The following is a 19,160-nucleotide window of genomic DNA, read 5'->3' as shown; positions in this document are numbered from 1 at the left end:
GCACTCTTCTTGACCTTCTTCGGTCCGGTGCTTCAGCGCCCTGAGCACCTTCTTCGGGGTCTGAGTCTTCTGATATCGGAGGAAGGGTTGCTTCTGGAGTTGACCTCAGGCTAGAGCTCCTTCTTTGCGGCCAATTTGCTTCTCCACGTGCCCTTCTACTCCTTCTTCTTCTTGTCTGTTCTCGCTCTCTCTCAGACCTGTCAGGGTCTGACTCGTACTCCCAGCTGCTTTCCCCTTCTGTAGCGTCTTCTGTTTCGCTGTTGTACTGACCGTCCTCAGCTTGGTCAGACTCGTTCCCTGCTTCCGCTGGCACCTCTACAGCTTGGCTAGCCCCCTCTATGGCTTCTCGGTCCTCAGCTGGACGTCTATCCGAGAGAGGAGCTGTTTCCAGAGGTGCTGGAACCCTTCGCGTATGTGACGCGTGGATCCAATTGGGCAGGCCTCCCACCTTTACAGCTGTGTTTGTGATCAGGATGACCTGGAAGGGCCCACGCCAACGAATATCCAAGCAGCTTCTTCTCACATGTTTCTTCACCAGGACCCAGTCCCCAGGATACAGGTCATGGCAAGGGCCCTGGCACGCTGGAACCTCGGCAGCCTGTACCTGAAGAGACACAGAACGCATGGCGTCAGACAGCCCCTTACAATAGTCCAGGATCATATCATCTGTGATATTTAACAGTGCAGTAGCTGGGACAGATGGCAGCCTCATTGCTCTCCCCATTAACACCTCATGTGGTGACAACCCTGTCCTTCTGTCTGGGGTACTACGAAGGCTCATGAGAACTAATGGCAGGGCATCAGGCCAACTCAGAGTCGTTGAGGAACAAACTTTAGCTATTCTGGACTTGATCGTGCCATTGATCTGCTCCACAATTCCTGAGGCTTCTGGTCGGTAACTGCAATGTAACTTTTGGTCGATATTTAACGCTACACAGACCATCTTCACAAGCTCGCTGTTAAAATGTGTTCCCCTATCTGATTCCAAAAAGGCCGGCACCCCGAAGCGAGGAATGAGTTCTCTAAGCAGTAACTTGGCCACTGTGAGGGTGTCGCACCTACGTGTAGGGTATGCCTCAACCCATCTGGAGAACACACAAACAACCACCAGGACATAGCGGAGGCGGTTGCACCTTGGCATTTCAATGAAATCTATCTGCATTCGATTGAATGGACCTCCAGACCTTCCTATGTGACTTAGTGCAACTGGTGTTCTTTTCCCTACGTTCAGCTGCTGGCAGGTCACACAACGCTGGCACACTGCTTCTGCTGCTATTCTAAACTTAGGATTGTACCAAGTCTGTCTAAACACTCTCAGCATAGCATCTCTCCCTAAGTGTACGGGACCATGTATGAGCCTAGCCATTGGACTCACCATCTCATTGGGCAACACTGCTCTGCCGTCTGCTGAGACCCAAAAATGGGTCTCACCCATTACACATCCTGCCTTTTCCCATGTTTCTTTTTCAGAATCAGGAGCATTTTCTTGCATGGTTGACAGTTCATCCCAAGTATCAACAGTTTCCAGTATCATGGCTAATTCAGTTCTTACATTTATTCCACCCACATCCACCTCTGTGAAAGAGTAACCTTGTTCCGCGCAATACCGCGCAACTTCATCTGCATATCTATTGCCTTTCGAAACAAAGTCCTCATTTCTGGTATGTGCGGTGCACTTTACAACTGCGATACTTGCTGGGCATTGCAATGCCTCTAACAACAGGCGCACAAACTCTCCATTGCGAATGGGAGAGCCTGAAGAAGTCATGAACCCTCTTTGAGACCATAACTGCCCGTAATCATGAACTACCCCATACCCATATTGGCTGTCGGTGTATATGGTAACTCGAATTTGATTGCCTGCTAAGCAAGCACGTGTCAGGGCAATAATCTCGGCTACCTGAGCGGAGTGTACTCCTTCCAGGCACCCAGCTTCCACAACTCCTTCAATTGTACAAACAGCATAAGCTGCTCTCAACTGCCCAACTTCGTCTCTTACACATGAGCCATCGACAAAGAAAACTTCGTCTGGGTCGGTCAGTGGCTCATCTACGATGTCGGGTCTGGGTTTGGTGCATAGTTCAGTCACATCGAGACAGTCATGGTCTGTACATTCATCATCATCATCGATATCATTTGGAAGTGGCATCAAGGTAGCAGGGTTCAAAACAGAGCATCTCTTGAGGGTCACATTCTCTGCAGCAAGAATAACTTGCTCATAGCGCGTGAGCCTACTGTTGGTCAGATGCTGTGTTTTGGTCCTGGTCATCAACAGTTCAACAGAATGTGGCACGCACACCTCTAACGGGTGCCCCATGACGATATTTTCACATCTCTCAATGCTGACACCCGTTGCAGCAACGGATTTGAGACATCCGGGCAACGCTGCGGCTACTGGGTCTAAAGTAGCCGAGAAATAAGCAACTGGTCTACGGGCATTCCCATGGATTTGGACCAACACAGACAACGCACAACCTTCTCTCTCACAACAGTAAAGGAAAAATTGTTTATTGTAATCAGGCATTCCCAATGCCGGAGCACGACACAGGTCCTCTCTCAGCTGTAGGAACGCCATCAAACAGTCTTTGTCCCATGGTACCGGATCACTCACCTCTTTGTGCGTCAGTTTTTGCAAGGGCTTTGCTTTCAGTGAAAAGTTCACGATCCACTGTCGGCAATAACCCACCATCCCTAGGAACATCCTGACCTCTCTCTGTGTCTTAGGCGCATTCATTTTCATGATCGCCTCTATCCTGTCTGGTGACACTTTTCGTTTGCCTTTCTCAATTCTGTGTCCCAAGTACTGCACTTCTGTCAGGCAGTACTGCAATTTTCCCGGGGACACCTTGTGCCCATTGGCAGCTAGGTGATTTAACAAAGCAATGGAGTCTTCCCTGCAAGCTTCTTCTGTTTCTGACGCCACAAGGAGGTCGTCTATGTACTGGACCAGAACTGACTTCTGGGGCAGCACTAGACTTTCAAGATTTTTCTTCAGAAGCTGGTTAAAGATCGATGGGCTCTCTGTATACCCCTGAGGGATACGACACCATGTTAGGACGCGATTTTCCAGCTTAAATGCGAAAAGAAAATGGCTATCTTCGTCCAAAGGGATCGAAAAGAAAGCCTGACAAAGATCGATCACTGTGAACCACTCTGCTTGGAATGGAATCTGAAACAGTATCACTGATGGATTCGGTACCACTGGACAACACGAAACGACTATGTTATTAATCTTTCGAAGGTCCTGCACTATCCGAAATTTCCCATTTGGTTTCTGCAGACCCATAATCGGGGAGTTGCATGGACTACCCACGATTTCTTTCAGTATTCCCTGTTTAATCATGGACTCGATCACGGGTTTTATGCCTGCAATCGTTTCTGGAGTCAATTTGTATTGGGGTGTTCTTGGGAACTCAGCATGCGGTTTCACTACAATTTTCACTGGGTCCACCCCTTTGACCAATCCAATCTCTTCCCCAGTGAAATCCCATACCTCGGATGCCACTGTCTCTCTCAAGTCCCAGGGAAGCTCCTCTACTGTTAAAGTAGGGTACAGTTCCACGCATATTCTAGAGTTTGCAACTTTGAAATCTGCATCATCATCATTAGTCAATACCTCCACTCCCTGAGGTGTACAGTATATAGTACAATTTAATTTACACAACAGGTCTCTTCCTAGCAGACACACAGGGCTTGAATCGCAAACCACAAACTGGTGCTCATCACTGTACTTCCCTATTTTCACCTGCACCGGTTCTGTCAATTGGCTGGTTATTCTCCTGTTTGCGACCCCTACCACCTGTATGGTCTCTCCAGACATGGGCAGGTCTGGAACTGCAGCTGATCTGATCGTGGATCTAGTGGCTCCTGTGTCCACCAGAAATGTCGTAGGGCACCCTGCTACTTCTGCTTCCACATAGGGTCCCCTTTGATCTACCTCCAAGGCTGCCCCGAGGGTGCAGTCTTCTCTTTCCACTCTCTGTCCGGTTAATGGGTCCACATAATAGCACTCTTCCCCTTCCACAAACAGGGGCATTTGTCTATAGGTCTTACCCATACTCCCTACTCGAGGAGGTTGCGGGAACTGGGCTCGGGGAGGAGCCCCCCCCCCTTTGAGCACCTTTCCTTGGTATGGCGTTACCCCTCTTGTAGGCGCGCTCTGAACCTCTTCCTCCTCTATCTCTTGCTCTCCTATCTCTACATTGTAAGGGCACTCGCGTTTCCAATGCCCCAGCTCGTTACACTGGTGGCACCTAGTCGTTTTCTTCAAGGTAGCTATGTCTATTCTGGGTCTAAAGGTGGAACTCTCCTCATTACCCTTGTTCTGACTGTACTGCTTCTTTCCTCCTGTACCTGTTCCTTGCTGCTGTTGCTGTTGTCCCCCCTTCCCTGCTGCCTGCATCTGTACCACCATCAACTTTTCTTTTAGTTTCTTAGCCTTGGAATCTATCTCATCACAGCAGTACCTGGCATATCTCAGTATTTCGTCTAAGGGTTTAGTTTGCCAACAAATCGAGTGTTGCTGAATCATTAAACTAATATCCGGTCTCAATCCCAGGACGAACTTGGACACAAATTGCCCTATGTCTTTTGGATCCATTACATCCAAGCCGCTATACTGTTTAAACGCCTTCAGCAATCTCTCGTAATATTCATGAACTGTCTCTTTGGGTTCCTGTCTTGTTCGGTCTATTCTGACCCAATCTATGTCTTGCATTGGCACTTTTTCTTTCAGCCAAGTCATCACTCTCTCGAATTTTGCCATCACAATCTCGGACGGCCCATTAGTCTTGGCATCTCTCTCTGGCTCCGTTGTGGGCCACTCAGCGCTAACCTTGCATGCTGTCCACAGATCTCCTGGTACTACAATGTCAAACAGCGTGTTCAGATCTATCCAAAGGACCTTTGAGATTTTTACAAACCTCTCGACTTGCTTGTACCACTCCACAGGGTTTTCCCGCAATTTGGGGAAGGAGGTGGTAAAAGCAGCTAAATCTCCCCTACTCCAAGGGACATGTACATAGTTCCCATTTGCAACTTCACGCAAAGGGTAAGCTTCTATTCCCTGCTGTCCTGGTGTCATACCAATCATGCTTCTTCTGCCGGTCCCTTTCTTGGACCACCTCTCTTCCCACTTATCTAGTGCCCTCCATGTCCTTATTCCAGTAATCAGTTCCCTTATGTGTGTTTTCAGCCCAATCGTTCTCCTCTCATCTAGGTCTCGATCTGAGTAATGTAGCCTGTGGTTACCCTGTAATGCTTTGGTTCTTGACAAGTCCACCATATATTTGCCTGCTAGTTCGACTAACTTCTCATGGACTGCTCTCGCTTTTCGAGTAATGTCCTTTGCCATATACAGTATTTCATCCTGTTCATACATTTCCATTCTTTCTAAAGGCAGGGTACCATCTACCATATCATCCAGATCTGACCTTAAGCTGGAGACATCAAGTCTCTTGGCTTTTATCTCAGCTCGCAATATGTCTTTCGAAGGGGGCTCGCTGGTTTCCCTACCATCCCAACTTCGAGCTCTACGTTTGGGCTCGGGAGAGTTAATGGGTGGTCTCCCTCGCTCCCATCTCTCCAGGTCCCATGCTCGGCCATCCGATCTTGGAAGGTGATGGAACACGGGCCTGTTACCCCCACTCTCTCTCTGGCCACTCTCTTCTTCTTCTCTCCTCTCACCGCACACCTCTCTGTTATTTTCCCTCTGTTCGCTACTCTCTCTTTGCCTCGTATTGTTCAGTACCCGATACGATCCTTCCTGGTTCCCCATATTCCCTGGGCTGCGCTCATTGCCGTCATCACAGGGACTATGGTGCGACCTCTCACAACTCCCATTCAGTTCTCTGGTGCCGGGCACACAGTGTGGACACTTAAAGCTGTTTCTGTACTCTTGCGCTCTCCTCTCCCCTTCACTGAGTATTGGGCACGCCACCCCTTCACTCCCGGGGCCCCCGTTTTCCAGGTCTGTTCTACCTCCACTCCGGGCCCAATGGGTGACTCCCCTACTCCCTCTACAGTCCCACTCCGGGCTACTCTCTCCAGCCCCGCAGTGAGTCCGAGCTCGGCTGTCCTGACTTTCCCTTTCAGCTTCCGCAGCATTGATGCTCTTTTGAGCCTTCACTGCCTCATCCCACTGCTTCATGTACTCATTTAGCTCTTGAAAGGATTTTCGTCCCGATCCCCTCAGATCCATTGGCCATCTAGGGCCCCCAGGATCTCCTCCTGGGTCCCCTACTGTGTGCATCGGTGTACTCCACTCTCTGGGTATCGGCATCTGACTTGGGGAATTAGTGGTATCGTTCCTCCTTGCCTTCTCTGCTCTTTCTCTGTCTTTCCGTACCCGTTCTTCCCCTCTTGCTCTCTCTTGGTCATATATCGATATTATAGGACCTATGGTAACAGGTACCTGTAGTGCATCTGGTAATGGGTAGGATGTGGCGCTTTCCGTTTCCGGCGCTCTTTGTACCACAAACCTCCCGACTACCTGTTGCACCTGACTAGGCTGGGACAGCTCTTTCTTTGGCTCAGGATCCCACTCTGAACTGGGAAGCGGTCTATGCTCTCCTGCATTGCCCCCCTTTTCTCCTTCAGTATTCTCGACCTCTCCCCCTGCTCTATTATACGGGGGTGGCCTGTCTGTCAATAATCTGTTTATCAGGCTATCCTCTGTTTCGCTCTCCTCATCTTCTTCTAGGGGGCTTTTATTTACTGGCGCCTCTAACACTGGGTACAGTTTATTTACTTCCATATTATGCACTCTCCATCTTTTAGCATCCGCATCCCACCTGGCATCCTGTACTGCCCTTACCGATCGTTTCACCCTTTCTTGTCGTCTGTTCATATTCTTTTCATGCGCTGCCCTAAGCCATGCATCAAGAGCTTCAAACTGGGTTGGTCTAGGCAAGGGTCTCATTGAGGTCATGACTGATTTTAATCGATGTAACACCTCTAATCTGAACGTCCCGTACTTCGGGAACGTCAGTTCCTCATTTCCTTCAGTAATCTTACTCCACTCTGATATCCAAAGGATCGTATGCAGCCCAACATTCACTGCCATATAACGAGCTGGCGTACCCTCCGGCGGGGCTTCTTCCCCTTCATACGATCCCCGCTTCTCTTTTTTAAACACCGCTTTCAGCCATTTAAAACACTTCATAATTATGCGCACAAAATCCAGCCTCGCTACTCTGTTTACTTCCTGATGACAATCTACCAATCCTGTCGCGGCTTTGCTAGCTTGGCCTATCACAGCGCGGTCTTTCTCCTGTCGGCCAATCACGTCGCGACCCTGTTCTGACGTGTTTGCTAGCTGGCCTATCACAGCGCGGTCTTTCTCCGGTCGGCCAATCACTGCGCGACACCACCTGACGTCACTTTTCTCCGCTTCGCAGCAGCACCCCTCCTTTCTCAACTCGTCTCCCGGTTATGCATGCGTCCCATTCATACACCGAAAAATGACTACTTCCGACCAAGCGGTCACTTCTCTCGACTGTACGTCCACAGTCTATCTGTAATTGTCAACACAACTGACGAGATGTCTTTCGTCTCTCTGATAGGTTGCTTACACACACAGTAACTTCCGACCAGCGTCCGTTACTCACGCACTCACTCTTACGTTCCCCCTATCTCGGTCTCTCGGGTGATCAATGGTACCTCATGACCCCCTTCACACTAGTTGACAATTACTCTGGGTGTCCGATACACCCGAACCACTTAAGCTCTCCTTGAACTTAAGATTTCCACCGGTTGCGCGCGCTCACAACCTGTTCCACAGTCACTCTACAGACATTCAACTCCGCCAGACATTACAACATAGATACAATACAAAACACCGCAATCTAACACGCATAACCCTTTATACTCACTCTCGACCGATACTGCTGCTTTTTCTGTCTCACGTCATCCGGATCTTCTTCTGCGGGCTGTTCTTCCGATCATCGATTTCTAGGGGCCTTGGGGTAATCTAACCTGGCCTAGGTCACCGTCCTCAAGAAGGCAACCATCCTCTATAGCTACCAACTGAAAGGGCGAGATTTTGATCGATACCTTATATCTATTGATCCAAACCTCGATCTGGTCGACTGAACCTTTGTTGCCTGTCTAGGAGGAAAACAGTACACCCATCTACAAGTTAGTTCACCCAATAAAGGACTCTACTCCCAAAGACCACAGACAGCTTCTAGCTTTCAAAAGTTTATTGTAAGGAAATGATAAGCTGCAAATACAGACATCTCAGAATGAGATTCACGAGATACACAGGTCCAATTACATACATGTGCTCTCGGAAAGCCCTCAGACGAGCAACAGAAATCACTAACACAAGTTCTAAGAATAATAAAGCTATCAGCATAGACGCATATCTCTCCTTCATTTAGGTTGGAGGAAAACACACAGGTTAGGCGTCCCTACCCTGTTCTAGATGGTATCCCTACTTAACCAAATCCCAACCTAACAAAGGTGTCAGCAGTGAATGACCCCCAAGGGAAGTCACCCACTCTAAGTCTCTCGGTGAAAACCTAAAGTTCTCCAGTCATGACCCCTCTCTGCCTACCCATCCGCTCTTTAAAGGGTCCTCAGGTCTCTGCTCTAACTCCACCCAGGGGTGCTGTCCCTAATACAAAACAGTCAACAACATTTGAGACGCCCCTTGCGAAACGCCTCTCACGTGGTGTAGCTTCAGGCTTTTTCCATGATGCTTTGTATTGGGCCTCAGACGTTAGAGTTGACCTTGCTTCTCAGGCTCTTCTCCGGCCCGCTGATACCCCTTAAACATTCCAGAACCCTCCTCCATGTCTGGGCCGTCTACTGAACAGACCTCTATTCATTCATTTATAATTGGATTCCCCCTTTCCTGTTGCAGACAGATATCTGCCGCCAAGAACCCAAACTCTCATAGACTTCTAAAAAGGCTTGCAACATTTCTCAGCCCAGACATGTACGTGTAAATCAATGCTAAAACATTTCAGGCCTACAATATTTCTCATTATGATTATAACATTCAACTTCTTCATTTAATTAAAGCATGTTAATACTCTTATTCTATTATTAAGTAAACATTTCTATAAATCATGGCCTATTTAATGCAATGACCAAACCATTAATATAATCTGCGTCGTGAAAAGAACCACCTTTCCTCTTAGCTCCAGCTCTGGCCCTGAGGCCTACCACGTTCTGCTTTTAACCATATACCATCTTATGTTTTAGCAGCTTCACGACATAGGTTCAAAAATAATCACATCTAATAAAATCATATAATGTTACACATTTCTGTATTAGTTCCACTTCTACTTAAATCTCTACATTAGCTATACATTCAGAATATAATTGCAGATACTATTAGCACTCATGGCATTTCTCCTCATGATTTGTGCTTACTACAGGTAAGTGTGATGTACTCATACATTTAAATCAGTTTGCGCTCTCTCAAAGCCATGGTAGTAACAACACTGTTGTTGTAACAACCGCGTTGTTTACCTACCGTGTCGTAATACCACGCGTTGTAAAGTGACATATTCTATTTGTATAGCTCTCTTCTACCAATTTGAGGCATCATAACCATTGGAGCTTGGTTCAAAAATGATTGGTGGGGCCCAGGTCACATATGTCACTTTTTAATATAAATTGGGAAGAACTGCAGGGAGGGCAAGAGGGTGTTGGGCTTATCTCATTGTAAATGTAAGGAATTGTATACATTTTAAGAATGGACGATGCTGTTCATTCCATTGCCAACGCCTGCTCATTCCCCCTCTTCCTGCTGCCCCCTCTGCCCCTTCTCTGTCTTCTCTGCACCCCGTAGTGATCTTTTAAAGTTGAGGAATTAAATACTTGTCCAAAATTCCAGAAAGTGAGCGAGCAGACTTGTTCCTGGAGCCTTTGGGGATTCGGTCCTTGAGAAATATTTGAAAGAAATAGTGGCAAATGGTGTATTTTGGAGCACAATTTCCACATACATTTGGTAGAAAGCCATAGAACCTGAATGAGTGTTCATAAAATATTTCAGTACTTTTATGGTATTGCAATGAAGGACGAAACTCTCTAGGGAAGCACTCATTTATTTTTTACCATGGGTATCATCTCTAGTATGCCATGATCAGCATTTTTGTCAAGTGCCATGGGTGCCAACCTTATGCCAAGAAATACATACATTAAGCCAGTGCCAGAATTTGGCCATGGATGCCCCACATGTTCCATGGGTTCCCACCAATAGTACAAAATTACCCCCAATATCGAAGTGCTACCATTTTTCTAGTGTGCCCGCACACTATAGTTACTCACGCTTCTGCTGTGTGTTACTTCCAATATGTCTCCAAAAGGATTTTGTCATGGATTACCTCTGGTTTGCTAGAGTCTGCGTTTGCCACGGGCACCCACCTCAAATACTCATGTGTCAAGAACTACCTCCATTATGTTGGAAACTGTAGTTTACCAATGATGCCCACCCAATGCAATGGAATCTATAGCCTATGACCCTAGAATAATCTAAAGTATGCCAAACCAAGGAGCACACTCACAAGCATAACGCATTCACAAACTCCCCATGCACTCACATATTCACAAGCACACTCTCTCACACACTTACACTCGCTTGAATGTTTGCTCTCACACTCACTGTCACGCAAACACTCTGTCACCCACATTTCCAATTTTGCAATTTCCAATACTATCTTCCTATTTGGTGATTCTAAAATCATTAAAACATTTCCTCTACACCGTTTACAAAGGTCAAAATAAAAGGGACTGTCAATGCTTGTTGTCATGTTTGATTTGAATGAAGTAGTGTACTTTCTCAACAATATGCAATTTACAGGTAGAGCCCAGATTTGTCATGTTTCCTCCCAGTGTTTTTGGAAACTAAAAGCTCTGCGAAGATTCCTTCATTTCCTCCCAATGGATTGTAGGAAAACGGAAGTCCACGCACTGGTCACATTACAAATGGACTATGCTAATAGTTTGTACTTGGGTCTTCCTGACTACCTGATCAGGAAACTGCAGATTATCCAAGATGAGGCAGGTAGGCTAAACAGAAATGTGCCGCTTCGTTATCACATCTCCCCCCATCTTCGGAGCCTTCATTGGCTCCCGGTAAGGAAAATAATAGAATTTAAGGCACTGACTTTAGCCTACAGAGCGATGGAAGAGAATGGCCCAAAATACTTGAAAAAGAGACTACAGAAATATTCCCAGAAAGGGGCCTAAGATCTAACCAACAGGAACTGCTGGTGATTCCACGATTCAAAAAGGCTAGAATCAGTGGGCGTTTGTTATCAGTAAAAACTGCTTTTTTATGGAATTCTATGCCTGTACATATCAGGAAGGCCAAGTCGGAATGACTATTTAGAAAAACACTGAAAACTTGGCTCTTCAGCCTCCCCTGAATCCCTTCACTAGGCCTTGAATCCTGGCTGTTGTTACCATTGCTAGCGCCAGGACGCCCACGTTGGAGGTAGCCGTGCGCTCTATAAATTGTAACAATAATAATAATATGAACCGAGTAACATATTTGATTGTATGTATTGATCAAGCAGTAACATGGACTACTACACTTTGTGAAATATAAAAAACATAGAGTTCAAGTGATGTATGTAGTTATGTACTATACAGGGTCAAAGACAAGCATAAAGTCAACAAGGGATTGGAGAGGTAGCTGGGTTGTGGACAGTTAATACATTGTGATGTCCCTTTCATTAAACAGGTAAGGCTTCAACTCTTTCCTAAATTGGAGAAGAATTGTGGCAGTCCTGATGTATACATGAATGCTGTTCCAGGTCCTAGGTGCATTGATGGAAAAGTCCCTCCACCTTTTCTTTAATTTTTACACTCTTTATGTATCCTGACTGCAGATGAATGAGAACCACCAAGATGGTGAGCTTGTCTGCAAAATAAGCTGGGATTCTGGTTATGATGGCTTTGTAAATGATGCAGCTGGTTTTGCAATTGGTGTGGGCCAGCAAGACGAGCCAGTGGAGTTCCATCAGGATGGGTGAGAAGTGAGCATATTTGCTCATGTCCTGGATGAGACATGCTGTGGCATGCAAGATGCCCTTAAGGGGTTTTAGCGTGAATTCTGGGAGGTCCTGCATCAGGGTGTTACCACCATCCAGATGCAAGAGTACGAGGGCTGAAACAGCAGTTCTGAAGTTGCTTTCCGGAAGAAAGATTTTCAGTTTCTTTAGGAGAGAGAGCTGGTACCAGGCAATCTTAGTTGTTTGGCAATGTGTTTGGTGAAAGTTGGGGTTCGAAGCTGCCAAAGTTCATGTCACTTAGTCAGGTTTCTACTATTTCTTGGTTGTTGCTTTTTAGTATATAATAAGAATAAAGTCTTGGTTTGGCTGACCTTCAGACAGGCACGAGAAATCCAGGTCTGGATGATGTGCAGGAAGTGTTTGAGGCTTTTGATGTCTGAAACAGAGAAGACTTTCAACTAGAGTGTTGTATCATTGGCAGAATAGCAAATCTTGATGCTGCAATATGATCTCATCTTATGTCAAGCTTGCTGCTTTAAAATCAGAAACACCTGGATCAAGACCCTCTGGTTGTAGGGGCTCCACATTGCTGGCCCTGTTCTTTACACCCGCTAGGGTGCGGTGAGTGGGTTAATGTTCATCCATTAAATGACTGCCATCCTTGCCTCCCCACCCTGTACCTGATAATGCCATCCCCTCTTTATGAAGTTCCGTCTAGAACATTGGATTTAGTAATTTTCGCACTGGTCTCCCCTCAGTGCTCCGCTCAACTATCAGTGTAGTTACGACGCATAGCTCCATGGGTATTCAGCAATTCTAGCCAATCCCATGCTCGTTGTGGTTCCATCAAAGATGTGACCATGCAGTATCTTTACCGGCAATGGGAAAAATATCATATATTTCAGATTTAGGTCTCTGCACCTTTTTCTCATGCTCTCAAAGGCGAAACATTCTTTTTGCATCTATATCATTTAGTAGGGGGAACTACACCACTGGAGCATTGCCAAAGCATATGTCTTTGCTGTGTCATGCTTCCAGCAAAAGGACATCCCACGCTCTTTAGTTGAGAAGCCTAAGTATGAAGTTCCTAGGTGGTGCTCCCGCAGGTGGCCGCGTCACCAGCAGCCTCTGCACCTGTTTAGTTGAAAAAAATCTGGATAGTCCCAAAAGTTTCAGTTCTGTAGTAATCCATTGCTCCAGGTAGAGCTCCAGGCACCCTCCTTCTGCCCTCTCCAGCAGACCCATCAGGCATATATTGTTCCTGCATAAACCCACTTTGGAATCTTCTGCTCAAGCCTCCGGTGCTTCCGTCCATCAGAGTAGTTATTCCACATCCTTGCTCAGGTATATCACCTCTTGATTCATCTCCTCTGCTTGTCCATTACCTATTGTAAATCTGCGCGTACCAGGCTTAGATTCACCGCCACTCTGCCCACCTTAGATTCCAGTGAATTCCATGTCTCCTGAATTGCCCTCATAATATCCTGCAGTGTCAGCACCTGGGGTTGTGAGCCCGCTGCTTGTGCATCCATCGCTGATAATGCCACCACTCTGGCATATATGTCCACACTGGTTTGTGTAGCGATCAAATTGGAAGGTTTTACCATTGTGAGGGTTATGATGTTAAATGTTTCTTTGCTGCTAAACTTGTACTCTTATATATATGAGCACACCACTCTCCCCACTGATGAATGCTAGTGCTCCCAGTGTGGCTCCCAATCACCTCTTTATTGCGGGGATGTGCTGTGCTCCTCTCGTTTCCCTGCATAAGGGCAGCCAGTCCGTCGGCCCCGCCCGTTCTCACCCGCTGTTGTGAAGGGCCGCTCGGGAGGGCTGTCTCTCCTCACCCCTTTATACGTGTTACATCAGCTTTCCGCTATCTGAGCCGCTGGGCGTGGACCCACAGCACCCCCTCCAGGGTTGGGCTGCATCCTGCCTCAGTCCCCGCCCTCCTCTGCCCTACTGCAGAGCCCTGCTTATCCTCCCCAGCACACACCGACCCTGACCTGGCGGTAGGAGAGGCCCGCCAGGCTTGGATTGGTAAGGCGGGCATGGCCGGGGGGCCGGTACCTGAGTTCCAGCTGTGGCCTGCTTTTTTGGGCAGCCTGGGGGCTGATTTGGGTGGTGTCTGTGTTGTTCGTATGCTGCCAGCAGCCCAGTGGGTGCCTGAGTGGCCTTTTTGGAGGCAGATGGGCGTCCATTACCTCCCTTTTATCAACGGCAGAGGTGTCACTCCTTTCTCTTGCTGGGCTGGTCCATTAATATATGCATATTGAGGAGAGGCAGGGGGTCTGAGCAAAAGTGGCCTCACTTGTTTTCAGGTGTGTTTTACCAGTGTGAACTAATCTTTTCATTAAAAAAAAATCTAAGTTAAGTTTAGAAAATATGCCTCTGTCAGAGATGCCCCCACCCCCTTTCTCTTTATAAAACTTCCCCGGAGCAGTGTTTTGCAGAAAAGAAATATGCAAATGTGCGTTCGGGACGATTTTAAATCCCAATCCAACCCTGAGGCCCACTCCACTTACGGGTCCCAGTGTGCTCACCAGTCAGCTGCAGGCATAGCGTCTTAGCTGCTCCGAGCACTCGATCTGCTTGGGCGCCATCTTGCACACTGGCATCGCATTCCGCTCAGGAGGATGGATTGTAAAAGATGTGCTTTGGATGCCGCTTTGTCGTGCAGGCAGTCATACCTACAGAAACAGAATATGCATGGATACAGATGTGAGGGTATGATGCAGATTGCTGTATGGATTTTTGGGCAACGGGGTCAGCGCTCCTGGCTGCATGTCTTCTTAGCATCATAGCCAGCCACCACCACCCCACTCTGTCAACTTATTGGCAAGGGACTTACTCTACAAAATGAATTGTGTAATTTACTGTACACTGTATGGTCTTGCAATGGAAACACAAGTTGAGTATTCAGTTTTTAAACTTAGTTCAGAAAACTCAAGAATTCAATTGTTTCTAGTTTTGACAAAAGATGATTTGCCCCTGGATACGAGACATACTGTCAATATTAAGGTATGGGATTTCACATGAAAAGAAGTTGGATTGATTAATGTAATGTAAGAGACATTTATATCGCGCAACTTTCACTCCAAGGAGTATCTTGGCGCTCACGCAACTCAGATGGAAGAGTTGGAGGGAAAAAGGGATGTCCTGCATTCTACACCACAATTACACCAAGGTCCTACACATGGCATCGGGCAAAGAAAAGATCCAAGTTTTTAATGCCTTCCTGAAAGGGGTTTCTTGGGAAAATGAACGTAGAGAGGGGGGAAGCTTATTCCAGGGCTTGGCGCCCAATACAAAAAGGGATTTACCACCTTTTGTAGCCAGCTTGAAACGGGGAAGAGTAAGTAAATTCTGACTGGCAGACCTCAGGCAACGCGTCGGGTGATATCTTTTGAACCCGTTGCATATGTAAAGTTGGTCCTCGTTGGTAGAATGCCCTAAAGGTAATTAAAAGAATTTTAAACAAAATTCTTTTATCTATTGGCAGCCAATGAAGAGTGTTGAGTGCTGCTGAGGCTGAAGACCTACGAGGCCAACGCAGTACGAGGTGGGCCGCCGCATTTTGGACCATTTGTAGTTTGTGGAGAACGGTTTTATTGACTCCAGCATATAATCCGTTACAATAGTCCAGCCTAGAACTTATTAAGGCCACTGCGACTGTTTTCCTCGCCGATAACGGAAGCAGATCAAAAAACTTCCTCAGTGCTTTTATGATCTGAAAGCACATACCTGCTACTGCCACAGCTTGGGGTTTAAAAGATAATTGATTGTCGAATTTGATGCCCAAATTGCGGGCAGATGTAATTGTGTTGGGAGGAGCTTCTGCCTCCGCTGGCCAACACATTTTTGGGGAGAACAAATTATGATTCCCGACTGGTAAAATTTCTGTTTTTCCGGCGTTACACTTAAAGTGGTTGTTGGTCATCCATTTAAAAGTTGCTGCTAAACATTCCTTTAGATCTTCCTCGGCACCTGGCCGCTCCCTATCCAGCACCAGTATGAGTTGAGTATCGTCAGCGTATGAGATGGAACTGATCTGGAATGAAGCGATCAGTTTCACTAGGGGTACCATGTACAAGTTAAAAACTACGGGACTCAGACTTGAGCCCTGAGGGACCCCTGAGCTGACGTTTTTAACCTCAGACTGATATTGGCCCAGCACTGTGACTTGGCGTCTGTTGCTAAGAAAATGTCCTCCTACCCCTGCGGCAGCCAACCGGTCCACTAAGATGTTATGTGAGACCGTATCGAAGGCTGCCGACAGGTCAAGTAGGATAAGGACAGCCTTCTTTCCTTGGTCCATTGCCGCCCGTAGGGTCTCTGTGGTAAAAAGCAGAGCCGTCTCGGTAGAATGTTCTGACCGGAATCCTGACTGATTAGGCTGGAGAATGTTATTCTTCTCCAAAAAGTTAGTCAGTTGACTGTTGACGAACTTTTCAGTCAGTTTAAACAAGTTTAAAAGAGCAAAGTCAGCCAAAATGAGGTTAAACCTGATGCTACATTCCCGAGAACTAAACAATAAATACTCATCAAACAGGCAGAAGAGAGAATGAAGCCAGCAATTGAAAACAATGATTGAATATGGAATCCTCAGGAAGGTACTTGGTAGTCCTTGTAACTCTCCTGTGATGGGGTTTAAAAGCCTGAATGGCAGGTAACGTATTGCGCAAAACCTTAAAAAGATTAACATGAAAGTGATTGCATGTTGTACAGTGGCATCAATTCCTTCAGTGATTTTGTTTCTAATTACATCTAAAGCCAATGACATACAGTCATTGACTAATGCTAAGCATTCTTTTCACTTCCTTTGCACGAGGAGTCACGGTTATTCTTTGCATTTTAATTTTTTAAATAACCTTCTTGTGTGGTGTAGGATCCCTAAAGAGTATGTTCAAAGTCCTTCAATATTCTCGCAAACACTGAAGAAAGATATAGAGACTTTGTGGTTTCCATGTAATTTAGTATTGCTCTAATATATTGATGATCTAGTGATCGTATCCAAGACAAGAAAGGACTGTAACCAAGATACGACTGCCTTGTGAAATCATTTGGCTGAGGATAGACATAAAGGGCCCCATTAGGATGGCGGGTGGACCGCCCCCGCCGGGCTGGCAATAGTCACCACCGGCCTGGCGCGGGCGATCCGCCCGCCATCCTTGCAGCAAAGTTCCCCCGCCATATTACAATGGCTGGGGGGTCCGCGACGGACGGAAAGACAGTCCGCCACTTTTCCGCCCGGTCGACAAATCGACCGGGTGGAAAAGAGTTCAATATGGTGGCTGTGTCTGTAAGATATGTTAGAATGTGGGCGGGAACATGCCTTTCCATGTCGGCATTGCTGCCACGGAAAGGCATGCGGAGTCTGCTTGCAGGGGCCTGTTGCAGATCTGCTTCTTTGGTATTGCGGTGGGCGGTGCTCTCTGCACCGCCCGCCGCAATGTTGCAGATGCTCCATGTGCCCGCCAGTGTGGCGGGTGCATACTAATCGGGAGTGCGGGACCACTGCACCCTCAGCGGGCGGTCCTGTTTCCCGAGGGTATGGCGGGCAGACAAAGTCCGCTCGCCATACTAATGGGGGGCCCAAAGTGTCCCCAACTCGAATGCAATACTGTCAAAAGGAAGTTGTTTAAGTCTGACATCATATTGAAAAAGCTGTGAGGAAAATGTAAAAAGAACACATCGCTGCAATTCAGAAATTGAGTCTTCTGATTCTCTAGAGCAGGGGTCTTCAAACTGGGGGCGGGCCTCCCAAAGGGGGCCTCAAGTGATCCAAGGGGATGGGAGGGCGCACAAGGCTCTGGCCAAAAGTTGCATTGTGCTGATAACTGTGCTTTGTTTTAAGCTGAAAAAAATGAGCATCACCAAGCCGCTCTGTAATAGGCCATCACTAACGTTTTGTCATTTCTATCCTAGCTGGAAGAAGGTGTCAAAAGGGAAGGGAATCTAAATATTCTTCAAACACCCCACCCTCACAACTAATAGTCAATCTGTGTATACTAGTATACGTTAGTAAGGCGCCTGCATGGCCAGAATACTGTCTGGCAATTATGTATTTGATTGCATTTTTAAAACAGTAACAGAATGTAACTGCAATGTTCAAATATGTATAGATATATTTAAACATTGCCAATTTAATAAAATAATTGTGATAAATTCTGAGGGGGGACACAATGTTTTTTTTTTCCACTGGGCGGGCACAGCATAAAAAAGTTTGAAGACCACTGCTCTAGAGAGTCGTTCAGATGTTTCATTGAATGGTTGGCTACTGTCATCAGTAGATTCCAAATTTTTCCTTGTAACACTTTATGAAGAATGTCGTGATGCATTTGAAAAAACTGAAAGAGAGCTTGTGTCACGTGCCATCACTCGGGATTCCAGATTACATTTTGACATTTTTCCTGTTTTGTCATGAGAGAGGTGGATGTGCACCTTCAGTACTCACTCAAAGGCATGGAAATTTGATGTGCCAAGTGGTTTATTTGTCAGCTGTGTTGGGGATAGTAGCTGTCAGCCTTCTAGGGTGTTTTAAATCGGTGTCAGCAGTTTGTGTAACCATTTAACAGAGAGAGGGTATTTGTGATGGGCCATACTTTATTTTTATATGTTCCTTATTCAATTGATTTTTTTTACAAGAACAAGAAGTCAGCATTTAATGAATAGTTGACTGTAAGTCATTATGAGCAAGTAATACTTACAGCTGAGAACATTTCTATTTAGAGAAGTAACATTCTAAATCCTTCAACACTGCCACCTATTTCAGACAGATATCATGAAGGCAAGGAAGATGATGAAGTGGATGATGAACCAGATCATGACTGTCTGAAGGTGACTGAGTAATACACAAAGCCAAGGTCCGATATAAAATAAACTCAACTTTAAATGGCTGACCTGATATTATTTGTTGATGGTTGTAGTTCACCAGACCAATATGGTGTATTGAGAGCAGCCTATGCAGTATTCACTGTTTTCAAGACTTTGGAAGTATCTTCTTTGCCGAATAATCCTTCAGCCCAAGTGGCAGAGTTGGTTGCATTGTCGAGAGCTTGTTGCTTGTCAGAAAATATGGATATGACAATTTATACAGACATACAGTATGGATTTGGAGCTGCAAATGACCTTGGCTAGCTGTGGTCACAGAGGGGTTTTATGACATCTTCAGGCGACCCTATTACAAAT

The sequence above is a fragment of the Lissotriton helveticus genome, chromosome 12 (genome assembly GCF_964261635.1).
Source record: "Lissotriton helveticus chromosome 12, aLisHel1.1, whole genome shotgun sequence".
NCBI classification, from domain to species: Eukaryota; Metazoa; Chordata; class Amphibia; order Caudata; family Salamandridae; genus Lissotriton; species Lissotriton helveticus.
This window is presented reverse-complemented; position numbering follows the sequence as displayed.